This window comes from Myotis brandtii, unplaced genomic scaffold (genome assembly GCF_000412655.1).
Source record: "Myotis brandtii unplaced genomic scaffold, ASM41265v1 scaffold354, whole genome shotgun sequence".
In the NCBI taxonomy this organism is placed as follows: domain Eukaryota; kingdom Metazoa; phylum Chordata; class Mammalia; order Chiroptera; family Vespertilionidae; genus Myotis; species Myotis brandtii.
This window is the reverse complement of record NW_005363609.1, coordinates 360,860-373,779: the sequence shown is the minus strand read 5'-3', so window position 1 is coordinate 373,779 and position 12,920 is coordinate 360,860. Positions and strand designations below refer to the sequence as shown.

At 49.5% G+C, this 12,920-nt stretch overlaps 1 protein-coding gene across 1 annotated transcript in view; it reads right to left on the bottom strand.

Moving 5' to 3' along the window:
- ASB18 (ankyrin repeat and SOCS box containing 18) overlaps positions 1-12,920 on the bottom strand; it is a 40,171-nt gene that overhangs the window by 12,581 nt on the left and 14,670 nt on the right. The window lies entirely within an intron of this gene.

The following is a 12,920-nucleotide window of genomic DNA, read 5'->3' as shown; positions in this document are numbered from 1 at the left end:
GGCGCCATGCTCCAGCAGCGCCTGCGCGCACCTGCGGGGAGGCCGAGAGTGGTCACCGGGTGGGCAGGCCCGGACACCCGACCCCCACACCCTGCCACGGGACCCGCCACACCCTGGCTGTTGTTTAGGGGACTTCGGACACCCCAGGGGGACAGTGGGCTCCCTGAAGAGGAAGGATAGCCGCAGAGAAAGGATGTAAGTTCAGATCTGTGCCCAGGCTACGGGAGTATAAACTGAGGTAGGAAAAAATAAATAAAAAAGGCCCGGCTGGCGTGGCTCAGCGGTTGAGCCTGGACTTATGAACCAGGAGATCAGAGTTCCATTCCAGGTCAGGGCACATGCCCGGATTGTGGGCTCATTCCCAATAGGGGGCGTGCAAGAGGCAGCCGATCAATGATTCTCTCCCATCATTGATTGTATCTCTCTCTCTCTCTGAAATCAAATAAATACATGTAAAATGAGATATGGCAAAACAAGGAGAACACCGGGCCCACCGGTTACTGAATGATGGACATGGCTAGGAGACTTCCTGAGTCTGTAGCAGAGTGTAAGACTTAGGAGTAATTTGTAACTGCCTGGTGCTACTGTGGGAGGTGATGTGGTTCAGATGACAGTGCTGAGGTACTAATTACCTGGGCTCTTTGTCACACGTGGCAGTTGAGGGCCTGGCAGAGACGGTTCTAAGGAGCGTCCCTTAGACTGTCAGGTTCTTTCTCAGCCACCATGTACCTCTTCTGAAACCTGCTCAGCTTCGGTGACAAGCGGACAGGGTGAGGCAGGGCTTGCCTTGCTCCCATTGGAGGACTCCTTCCAGCCCTCTAGCACTGAAGAAGACTGGCATTGGGGTGTCCCCAGGGCTGGACACATAGTGAACACACCGCCATGCCTGACTGTGGGATGGCCTTTGTTTCAACTAGGCTCTGCTGAACAGAATGGATTTTAGCTGTACCTGGATTTCCCACTGGCCTCCTGGGCCTATAGCTCCCTTGGGAGACAGGGGTCTCCCCCAGAGGTGGGCACCTTCTGCTGCCTCCAGGCCCACCAACTGGAACCCAAGACTGCCCCCTCCTCCAGGCACTAAGGCCGCTCCCAGGATGGCAGTTTCCTCGGGGCCATCCACACCTGGGAGAACTAAACCCCTCAACCGTAGCTCAGGCGCAGGCTGCTGACCAGGCTGCTGGGCCTCGGGGCCCGAGACACTGGTGGGAAACAGTCCTCCACAGCTGGAATGTGGGAGGACAGTCACACAGCCCCTCCTCCATCCTGCTGGCCCTTGTCCTTTGTGGGCACGGCCAAAACACCAGCCCACTGCAGTGACCTGCTCCCGGGTCAGCTCCTGGGCATGGCCATCCATGTGTTTGCTTCCCCTCTGGAGGCTGACGCCTCAGCATGCCACCTGCAGACCACAGCCTCTGGTCCCTGTTGTCACGCACGCCTGTTGGTGCCCTTCTCATCTCTGCTCTATTGAGACTTGAGTCCTTGACCCCTCATTCTCTCAGCTCTTCCTGCCTTCGTTCCTTCCCTGGGCAGCACTCCAGACACTGTCATCTTGGCATCCTAGGTTCCCTTGAACAGGGGACATGGCTATCTATCCCCGTGCCAGACAGCCAAATCCAACCTGGAACCCATGTGTCATCCACCCTCTCCTCCCCTTTGGCCGCTGAGTGCTGCTGGGAAAACACCACTCGTGGACTGGCCTCCGGTCTCAGGTGGGCCTCGGGGGCTTTCGGTTCACATCGTCCAGTGCTGAAGGGCAGCTCCTCATCCCGCCCACAGCAGCACCGCGGCCGTCACCGCCATCCTCCAGCGGTGCTGCGGCTCCTCTCCCCCTCTCGGCGACCTCCTGCAGCGATTGTTCTCACCTTCTCCACCCTCCAGGGAGGGGAGGCCCTCTCGGTCACCTTGCCCCAGGTGCAGTCCTCTTCTGCTTCCTGGGGGTCTTGTCCTTTGCCATTTCTCTGTCCTACCTCCCCCCACCCTTCAGTGGGCCACCAGCCCTGTGGACTGCATCACCTATAATCACTGTTTCTTCCTTCCTTTCCATGGTCACTGTGCTTTGTGGACACCTAAGTCATTTCTTGCCTGAATGGTAATGACAGTCTCCTAATTTGTCCTCTGCTCCAATCTCACAAGCTCCATACCAGCTGGAAAGAGCCTTTCCTGTGGGAATCAGATGACATGTGCCTGCTGGAGAGAGCCTGGTCCCTGTCCCCAGGACGCGGGACGCCGAGAGACCAGCCCCTGCGGGCCTCACCGGTCTCATTTCCTGAGGATCCATCCTTTGCTTCACCTCTATCTGATCAGGTGCTCAGATGCATCCTGGCAGCTCATGCCCCCGTGCCTGTGTGTCCCAGGAAGGCGGACACAGTTCTATCTCTACGTCCTCTGCCTCTTGGGTCCTGTCACCCTAGTGCCACCAGCAGAGGGTCACGACGCTGTGTTGTCATGTGCCCTGTACATGAGTGCCTGGGCACAGCGCCGATGGTACCGTGTTTCAAATGTTCTTAGACCGTTAGCTCCCTGAGTGTGTCAATGAGGGGCTATTTACCTCTGCTTCTTGGTGCCCAGCGCAGGGCAGCCCGCTCTCGGTTCTCCCGAAAAGCTCGAACAAATGCATTTCCTTAATGAGTACCAGTTACTGCTGGCTTTCCTGTTACTTGCCTCCCTGAGCTCTGAACATGATCGTCCATGGAGGGTTTCCAGCTGCCAGCGGCTGCCGTTAAATCTGCTTATATTTCTACCCAGGGACGCACAGTGGTTCTCATTCTCTCTTTGCATATCTTTAGCTTCCATATCAGCAGTGTCTTGAGAAGTGGTCTGTGTTGGGTGGAAGATCTTTATAAACAAGTACAATTTGATGTGAAATGTCCTTTGGGACAATAACCAGCTAAGAGAGGATGCAAATTTCAGCATCGGAGTACTTCAGACTGGCTTCCCCCTTGCCTCTCGGGGAGGCATTTAAAACAGTGCAGCAGGCGGTTACAAATCAAGGCTTCCGTCTCATTCCTGCCACTGAGCCCATGCGCGCTCGAAAACAATTACAAAACATTTGCTTCTGCCTTTTTTTTTTTTTAAGCAGCTCCGCCTTCTCCAGAGACAGCCATAGGGAAATACAAGTGGTCCTCTATTCCACACCCACAGCCTGTCTGGCTGATGGACCAGGTTGCAGTTTACAACGGGGATACCTTTCAGAAGAGCAAGGACAGTGGCCCACCCCCTGGAGGGCTTCGATGCCTGTTCCATTTTTAATGAAGAGCCTCTAATTGGCGAAACCTTGGCACTTTCTTCCAGCAGTTAATGATGTGAGTTGTAGACCACAGGCACGAGAAAAAACAACACAACCAATTGACTGGGGCACACCTCTGCTGGCACACACTGGGCAGTCATTAAAGGCGAAGGTGTGGGAGCCTGTTTAATGACACGGAAAGCTATTTGCAATAGTTATGTGAAAAGATCAGGCTACCAAACAGCACTGAACAGTCCTATTAAAACCACACCAGATATGTATACGCATAGACAGCAAGCCTAGAAATATACAGGCCAGCGTGTGTTTACCTCTGGCTGATGGGTGCTTTTATTGCCTGTTTGCCTGCCTGTATTTTCACATTTTCCAAAAGGAATCAGAGTTATAGTTTGAAAGAGGCACGACAGAGGTTATGAATAACGAAACCATCCCCCACCAGCCACAGCCACAGCACATGGATTCTGAGAATGTTAGCTTAGCTTTGCAGGGGCCCGGAATGCTCTCAAATGTTCCATTGATCTGCCCAGGCATAAGCAGCGATTTCAGAAAGGATGTACGGCAGTGCCCACGAGAAGGCGGGCCTAGAGGAGAGGGCAGGGTGGGTGGGAGGTACTCAGTGAGAAGCAGGGAGACAGTAGCCGTCTCGGGACTCCTGGACCTGACCTTGTATGTGTCCGTGTCTGCAGTGGGAGAAGTGGCCCAGCGGGGAAACACCACCCAGGCCCATGCAGGACTGCGGGTGCCCCAGCTGCGCCCGAGCCCTGTCCTCCTAGGGGAGATTTTGTTAGATTTCCTGCTACCCTGATGGACAGGCAAGCCAGGGCGGCCTGGAGCCACTGTAGGACAGTCACGGTCAGAAGCCAAGGGTAGATTTCCATCTGAGGACGTCAGAACAATTCCTCCTCCTCGTCTTTGATAATGACCGAGATGACAGGCTGTTTCAGGGGCACGAGGTTGACAGTACACAGAAGAAGTAGCTTGAGCCAAAGGCAGGAGTTAATAGGGATGAGCCCATCAAGGGCTGTTGAATTAATGTCATTTTAACTTATTTCTGAAGGGGGAAGTAGGACTCTAGCTCACACCCCACACACTGCTCCCATCCACCGTCCAGCATCTTCCTGAAGCACCGGCTTCCCTGTCACCTACCAGGTGCAGAAGGTCCATGTGAATGCCCTGGCCGGGGCTTTCCTACTGTCCCCCTCTGCCCCGTCCCTTCCCCACCGCCTGCCAGGCCTCCCTGCATCCCACGAGACAGCCTGCTGTGGGTGCTCCTTCATCCATCTTCCCTTTGTCCATCACTCTATTCACACAAAGCCCTCAAAAGTGGTATTCCTCAGACGCTGGTCCTAAGCTGGGAGCTCACTGCTTCCCTACTACTTGATCTTGTTATTTATTTATTTTTAATGTTATCTTTAGTTCTTGCAACAAATCTGCATTGTAGGGAGAATCTACAGGTGGGGAAATTGAGAAAGACCAGGTACTTACATGAAGTCAAATAGCCAGGACAGGGCAAAGCAGAGGTCTCGATGGCTTTGTCTGCCACCCGCTGACACTTCCCACTGATATTATTGGTGAAGCATCTTCTATGAGCCAGTCACTGTGCTAGGCATTTTCCATGTCATCTCTAAGCATTCGTTCATTCATTCATTCATTCATTCATTCATTTGAGAACATCATCTGTGCTCCATTGAACAATAGCTTTTCAAAACAGGGAGAAGTGTTTCTACTCTGAGTCCTCCACCAATTTCTGGACAGATTCGCTGACAGGACAGCGAAGACGCTGGACCTGGTGCTGTGGGGCAGGGGCTCTGGGAAATCTCTTTTAGATTTACAGAAGAGTAAATAATTCAATCACTTCTTGTCCAGTCCTGCTGGCAACCCTGCCCGACAGATTTCATTCTCCCCAGTTTTCAGGGAGGATTCAGTTTTTGCGATTCGATCAGTGACCTCAAGGGTAGGGAGATGACGGTGACCCTCCAGCCAGCAATCTTCTTGGGGTGGAACCCAGCTACCACTGGACAACAACCTGGTCCAACAACCACCAAGAGATCCACTGAGAGAGCAGTTTACAACGGTGACACAGAACTATTGAAAAGAAGGCTAAATCCAAGGTTCAAAGAAGTCGCTTCATTTGTGTGGGGGAAGTGGACAGCGCCCAAAGCGCTTTGTGAGGTCTCACAGGCATCTCTCCCGAGCAGCAGCTCCACCCACTTGCTGGAGTCCTTGGACCAGCGGGCTGCCCTGCTCTATCCTCATGTGATTGCTGCCTGAACCCCTCCCGCTCGTAGACCACGTGCCCAGGGAGAGTGACGGGTGTTGGGAACCAGTCTTGTTCAATCATCACGGCTGCTACTCCCCCCCTCCATGTTGACCTGAGGGCAGGCGGGCTGGAGACACTGTCCTGTGACAGGGCGGCTGGAGCCCCAAGGCTGGGTGGTGGATGCGGCAGAGCATCTGTCTGGATGCTGGGCAGGTGCCAGCCTGTGGGGGCAGGGGACACGGGGGAGAGGCTTGGGAGGAAGACACAGCCTGTTTTCTAACGGAGCCGTGGCAAGAAGGCTCCCTCCTGCGCAGTCACCAGCTGGCGCCTCATCAAGGATGGAAGCCACCGCCCTGACTTTGATGGAGCAGCAGTTCTGCCTTATTTCCCTGGACCTTCTGCAGAGCCTCTCTTCTGGGGACCTGTCACCCACTCCTTTCTTTCTGTATTTTCTTCTCCCTCCCTTTAACCACTCCCCCTCTGAGATGATCAAGCATTAATGTTTACAACTGAAATGGCTGCTGTGAGCGGACTAACCCTTACGTGAAGAGGGGAGGTTGTCCTGGGGCAGTGGCTGCCATTTAATTTTTTTTTTTTTCCTGAAGTGTCAGATGGTTGTGGCTGGTGATATTTTGGGCAAATTCTCCCCAGATTGTAAATGGAACCCTGCATGTTGGTGAACTGAGAAATGATTTAGGGAATAAACGTTGAGAAGTCAGCTCCACCATTTGCCCTACTTGCCCATGAAGTAGCACCTGACTTTCTGGAAGCTTCTAGAAGCAGAAATGGGTGACCTTTCTTCCTCTGGTCCCAATACAGTGGATCAAGAGGAAAACTGGAAACATCAGGGCCAGAGGGGAGAAGAGTCAGGAAAAATGATAGGGGTGGGGGTAGAGTGGGGGGAGGCTTTGACTTGGACCAGAGAAAAGTTTGATATGTTTGTATTTATGTATTTTTAAGGGAGCTATAATTTGTATACAGATACATGCATAGGTCTTAAGAGTACAACTGTGTGAATTTCTACAAAGGAGTGCACCTCTGTAACCAACATCCCAATCAAGAGGTGCCATATTTCCATCTCTCCAGGAAGTTCCTTGTGTTTGCTACCAGTCAGTCACCCCCCCACAGGCTACCTGACAGCGGTTCTCAACCTGTGGGTCGAAACCCCTTTGGTGGTCGAACGACCCCTTCACAGGGGTCGCCTAAGACCATCCTGCATATCAGATATTTACATTACGATTCATAACAGTAGCAACATGACAGTTATGAAGTAGCAACGAAAATAATTTTATGGTCGGGTCACAACATGAGGAACTGTATTTAAAGGGCCAGAAGGTTGAGAACCACTGGGCTACCACGTTCTGATTTCTCTCACAGTGGTTTAGTTTTGTCTTGTCTTTTTTAGAACTTTCTACTCTTTTTACCTGGCCTCTTTCGCTTAACATAATGTCTGACATCCACCCATCCATATAGTTGCATACAAGAGTAAGCCATTATTTTTTATTTCTGGGTATATTTAATTGTATGGATATACCACAATTTTAACATTCACTCTCCTATTGATATTGGTGGACATTTGGGTATTTCCATTTTTTTTTTTTTGGCTATAATGAATAAAGCTACTATGGAAGAACATTTTTGAATAAGTCTATGGACATATGTTTCTCTTGGGTAAATCTCTAGAAGTGAAATTGCTGGTAGGTGTATATTTAACTTTAAAAGAATCTGCCAAACAGGCTTCCAAAGTGATGGCATCATTGTATATTGCCGGCAACAAGGTGGGAGGGCTCCAGCTGCTCCACATCTGGGCCAGTGTTGGCCGTTGTCATCCTTTCTGACTTTGGTCATGCTAACAGGTGTGAAATAGTGAATATTTCTTTGTGGTTTTAATTTGCATTTCTCTCATGACTAATGCTGTTGAGCACCTTCTTATTTGCTTATTGGCCATTTGTCTGTTTCCTGGCCTGTCTGGTCAGGCTTTTGCCCGGAGGGTGAAGGTTGGATTTGGCCTGGAATACTTCGTTTAATTCCTGACTTGAGTGGTGGGAGTTCAAATGGGACTTGGCAAGTGACCAGAAAGCTGAGCAATCTGTCTGAGATGCTAAGAAGGGGCAGAGAAGGGGCAAAGCCAGTGATTGGCAGTGTTTGGAAGGCGGTGATTGGGGCCGAGCAGAGCTACTTCCTGACTATACACAGCTTTTGGAAAACGTTAGGTTCACAAAGGAGAGGCCATCTTTCAGCACTGATCTCTCCAACGACGCTGGGCTTTTGAGCCTGGCTCTGACTGTTTTCATGGTGTGCCGCCTTACTGGCAAAATAGGGGCCCTCCATGAACCTCAGTTTTCTAGTCTGTAGACTGGGCATAACCGCGCCTTACTGGCCTGCCGGGAGGAGCGTAAGCAAGTAAGACCCTTGCAGGTGCTTAGGAATGTGTGAAGCACAAATATCAAAGCGTCTAATGGACAGCCCCTCTCTGCACCTCGTGCTTTAGTATTCCACACGATGCCTCAGGCTCCCACTGAACCAGGCCACGTTTTCTCCCCTCTACTTGAATAATAATTCAATCACCCCCCTGGGCGCGGAAAAGTGAACTGCTTTTTCTTTCTGTTTCTCTCTTTCTATTTTATTTTTTACTTATTTACTTATTTATCTTTCTGAACTGCTTTTTGGGTTATTTATCAAGTCCCGTGAGCCTGGTGCCTCAGGCAGGTAAACTTCCTGCTATCAGGGAGATGCTGGGGTTTCGGCTGCGGTGGGGACTCTGAGTAGTTCCTTCCCCTGGACCTGTTCCTTCCTTGACTTTCTTGCGAAGGAAAAGCAGTACTTCCTTCCTCTCTGCCCAGATCTCAGCCTGCCAGGTCTGAACTAGAAAAGAATTGCCCCATGACTTTCTTCAATGATCCCCCCTTTCCTCCCAGGATAGCTGTTTTCATAGGCCCAACAGCGGCTTATGAATGGTATTTCATTCAGTTGAATTGACACAGCTGGGGCAAAAAAAGTATGCTTCATACTCGTCTGTTCGTGGAGGAAGCTAGCCCCCCTCACTTCGGCTTAAATCAAGACAGCGTTAGGCGAGAATAAGAATCGGCGCTCTGCTAATTCTTTCCTCATTTTAATCATCTCAGAATGTGAACTAGGGTCAAGGAGAGGAACCAGGTAATAAATAGGGCGAGGCCGGCATGCCGGCTACTAAGGTGAGGAGTAACTTTACTGGAACTTTTTTCTTTCTGGGAAAATCTCTTCAAAAGGCTCCTAGATTAAAGCTCCAATCTCCCTTTTTGTGTGTTGAATTCTGAATTCAGAAGCTTGCTGGTTGGAAGGAAGCACAGACAATTTTTTTTTAAGTCCCAGGAACTCAGAGACTCAAAGGTTTGAAAGTCCTGCACCCACAGTGAATTGCCGGCTGAAAGGGGCCGGAGCAGAGCCGGGCCCCGAGGTGTGGAGACCATTGTCATCAAGAGTAAGAGAATGAAATGGCTCTGTATGTAGGTCAATGACCCCCTCACTACTGAAAGGTAAAAAAAAAATTAAGGATGACCTACAATTTACCATGTATAAAAAGATCCTAGAGAAAGTAGCTCTTTCTTGTCAAGGTGATAATGTTTATACTACGTGAAGCCAGACCTCCCCGGACTCTGACTTGGGGGGACTGTTGAAGCTGAAAAGCGCTGGTCAAAACCTCAAGCCCTTTCTGACATCTATTAACTTTTTATTCTTCAAAGTAGTTGGCTGTATCATTGGAGGCGTGGCCCGTGGAATCGGGCAGCATTTTCATTCTAATCAGTGAGATGGAAGGATTCGGCTGTGCATAGTTCTGCCTGAACTTCTGGTGTGTTCGTCACTTACCTTAAACTTTCCCCCAATAACCAGGATTTAAATGAGCCAAGGCTGTCAAAGTAAATGGATAGATTCACAGAGAGAGACCACAGACACAGAAGAGAAAATGAGAAGAAAAAGAAGAAAGAGGGGGAGGAGGAGGAAGACAAAAGAAAAGCGATTTCTCAGAGCCCCGTTTCAATACAAAGACACTTCAAAAGTCCTTATTAAACAATGTCCCGGACCTGTGTGATTTTTGAAAATCCAACCAAAGCTAGGAAATTAGCCTCTTGCATAGTATATGAGCCGAGTGGCTGTCATGGTCTATGTAAACCTCAGCCCTTACAATGCCCAAATGTATTGACCTGCATTAGGGACACTGTCAGGATTCACGCTACGTATGCTTCAAATCCATGTTGCATTTTCATTTCTTAATAAAAAGCCATATTTTCCCAATACGATCTAAGTGGGAGGTTGGCGCTCCAGGCGTGAAGCCAACTTGATTTTTAAAACTCTCTTTATTTTTAAATTATTTTAGATTTACAGAAGAGTTGCAAAGCTAATACGAACAGTTCCCAAATACCCTTCACCCAGCTTCCCCTAAAGTGAACCTCTTACAATATGGTACATTTGTCAAAATTAAGAACTTAACATTGGTTCAGTTCCAGGAACTGAACTGATGTCAAGATTCCTCACAGCGCCAGTAGTCAATACCACGTGGTACTGTGTCACAACAGACAAATACGTCGGTGAAACAGAACAGAACGAGGGAGGAATGGCGCTGCCATGGAGCCCTGGTGAGCTGGCATGTGTCCACACGGGCCATGCAAACAGAGGCTTGAACCACTGCTGATCTGTGTCCTGGCAGAAAACCCATGACCCTCCTGGGTGGGAGGCTGGCAAGGAGCTGCTCAGGGGCCGAAGGCCACTCGCCTCCCTGTGTCTCCTGGGAGGCGTTCAGGAGACAGTTTCTCATCGCCTCCTGGGTTCTCATGAGGTTTGAGACTTCCTGCCTTGCCCCGCTCAGAGTACAGCTGCAGACTATAAAACCGCTCAGCTGAAGTCTAGATTTGGCTGCTTAGCAACGGGGTCACTACGACTCATATTGTCACCAACTGGTCCCTTTTGTTTAGGTGTGGTCCTTTGTGGTGTGTGGGGCAGGGACCGTGAGGAATTGGCACCTTTGGCTATTCTCCTCTTCACTGTTTATGGAGGAGATAAATGGTCTGAATCAAACTCGGGACTTTATCTGTTGAATCGGTCAGACCTTGCCCTGTCTTGTGTGTACTTGACAAGAGTCTAGAAATAAACCCACACATACGTAGTCAGTTGATTTCCAACAAAGGTGCAAAGTCAATTTAGTGGAGAAAGGAAAGGCTTTTTGACAAATGGTGCTGGAACAATTGGATATCCACATGCAAAAAAACAAAAAACAAACCAAACTTCAATCCATCAATCTATACCTCACACCATATTCAGAAATTAACTCAAATTGGCTCATAGACTTAAATATAAAATTATTAAATTTACTGAGGAAAACATAGAAGGAAATCTTTGTGGCCATGCATTAGGCAAAGGTTTTTCTAGATAAGATAGCCCTACACAAATCCTAAAAGAAAAAAATTGATAAGCTGGATCCCACCAACATTAAAAACTTCTGTTCTTTAAAAGACACCTTTAAGAGAAGAAAATAGAATCCAGAGATGGACAGGCCATATTTATAAATTGCATGCCTGACAGGGGACTTGCATCCAGGGAATGTGAAGAAATCTCAACATTTAAGAATAAAACAAACAACCCACTTTTTAAAATGGGTACAAGAGCCCTGGCCAGTGTGCTAAGTGGTTAGAACACCAGCCCGAGCATGGAAGGGTCACGGTTTGACTCCTGGTCAAGGGCACATACCTGGGTTGCAGGTTTGATCCCAACCCCAGTGGGGGCACCTGCAGGAGGCAATCAATTGATATGTTTCTCTCACATCAGTGCTTCTCTCTCTCTCTCTCTCTCTCTCCCACCCCCCTTCCCTCCCTTTCACTCTCTCTAAAAATCAATGGAAAAAATATCCTTGGGTAAGAGTAAAAATAAATAAATAAACAAATAAATAAATAAATAAAATGGGCACAGTATTTGAAAAGGCACGTGGTCACCAAAGAAGACATATGGGTGGCAAATAAGCACATGCAAAGATGCTCAGCATCAGTTGTCATTAGGGGAATGCCAGTCACAACCACACACCGATGGAGTGCCTACAATTAAAGAGCGACCCTACCAAGTACTGTGAGGATGTGAAGCAACTAGACCGCATACATTGCTGGTGGGCCTGCACAATGGCACAGCCACTTTGGAAACCAGTTTGGCAGGTTTACAAAAGGTTATCTTTCAATCACATCATATGACCCCGGCGTTCTAAGCCTAGGTACTTCCCCAGGAAAAATGAAAGCATATACCCATACAAAGCCTGGCACGCAGATGGTCATAGCAGCTTTATTCGTAACAGCCTGAAGCTGGAAACAATTCAGTGCCTTTCAACACACGAATGGAGAAACACACCATGGAATACCACTCAGCAACGACGACGAGTGAGTTATGGACGCACACAACAATATGATGAATCTCAAAGTAACTATGATGAGTGAACGAAGCCAGACAAAAAAAAGAGTACATTCCACTTATATAGAATTCCAGCAAATTCAGACTGAACTACGGTGACAAAAAGCAGATCAGTGGGATAATGGAGGAGGGGGGTGGGGACATAATAATGGGGCCAGGGAACCTTTTGACCGGGATGGGTGTGGTCAGTCTTGATAATAGGGATGGTTTCATGAACACACAGACGTCTGTCTAAATTTATCAGATTGTACACTTCAAACACAGGCAGCTTATTGTATGCAGTTACACCTCCGTAAAGCAGGTCCTGAAAAGTACATTGGAAGAACGCTGCTTCCTTCAGCCACTCTCCAGGCCCCTGGTGGCCTGCTGCCTTGCTGAGTCCCCGCTCTGAACTCGGGTGACATGAGCAGGTGGGGCCCCGCCTTGGTGACCCAGAGCCCAGTGGTAGTGCCTGCTGCACTTCATATGGTGATTTTACTTAATCCTCACCACAGAGACAGAGGCCAAGAAATGACAACCCCCAGGGCAGGGGCTGGAACATTGTGACTAAAAGAAATGTCAAGATGACGCACTGCAAGCCGAGAAACCGAACATGAATCCTGTGCAATGACATGGTGGCTCACAGCTTCTCCCGGGCCTACCGGACCCCGTGGGCACAGACTCTGCAAGGACAAACGCGGGCTTGGACGCGGCAGCTGTAGAACCTCCCGAACCCCAACACCTGGGCGGGCGGTGGGCTGAGACCACCGCTCCCCGAAAAATGCCAGGCCCAGCTCGGCTTCCTAGAGGAACTGCGGAGCCCCGCCCGAGGAGCTAGCCATTTATGTCACACTGTGACAATTATTCTGCATAAAATTATCATTAAAAACTCTAATTTTTCAGCTCCCAACCCCGCCAGTGGCCTTTTAGCATTCTTCAGCACTGCGTCTGAGGGCCGTGATCACCCCGCTCATTACTCGGTGTGGCGCCTCCCCCCTCGCGCTCGCAATC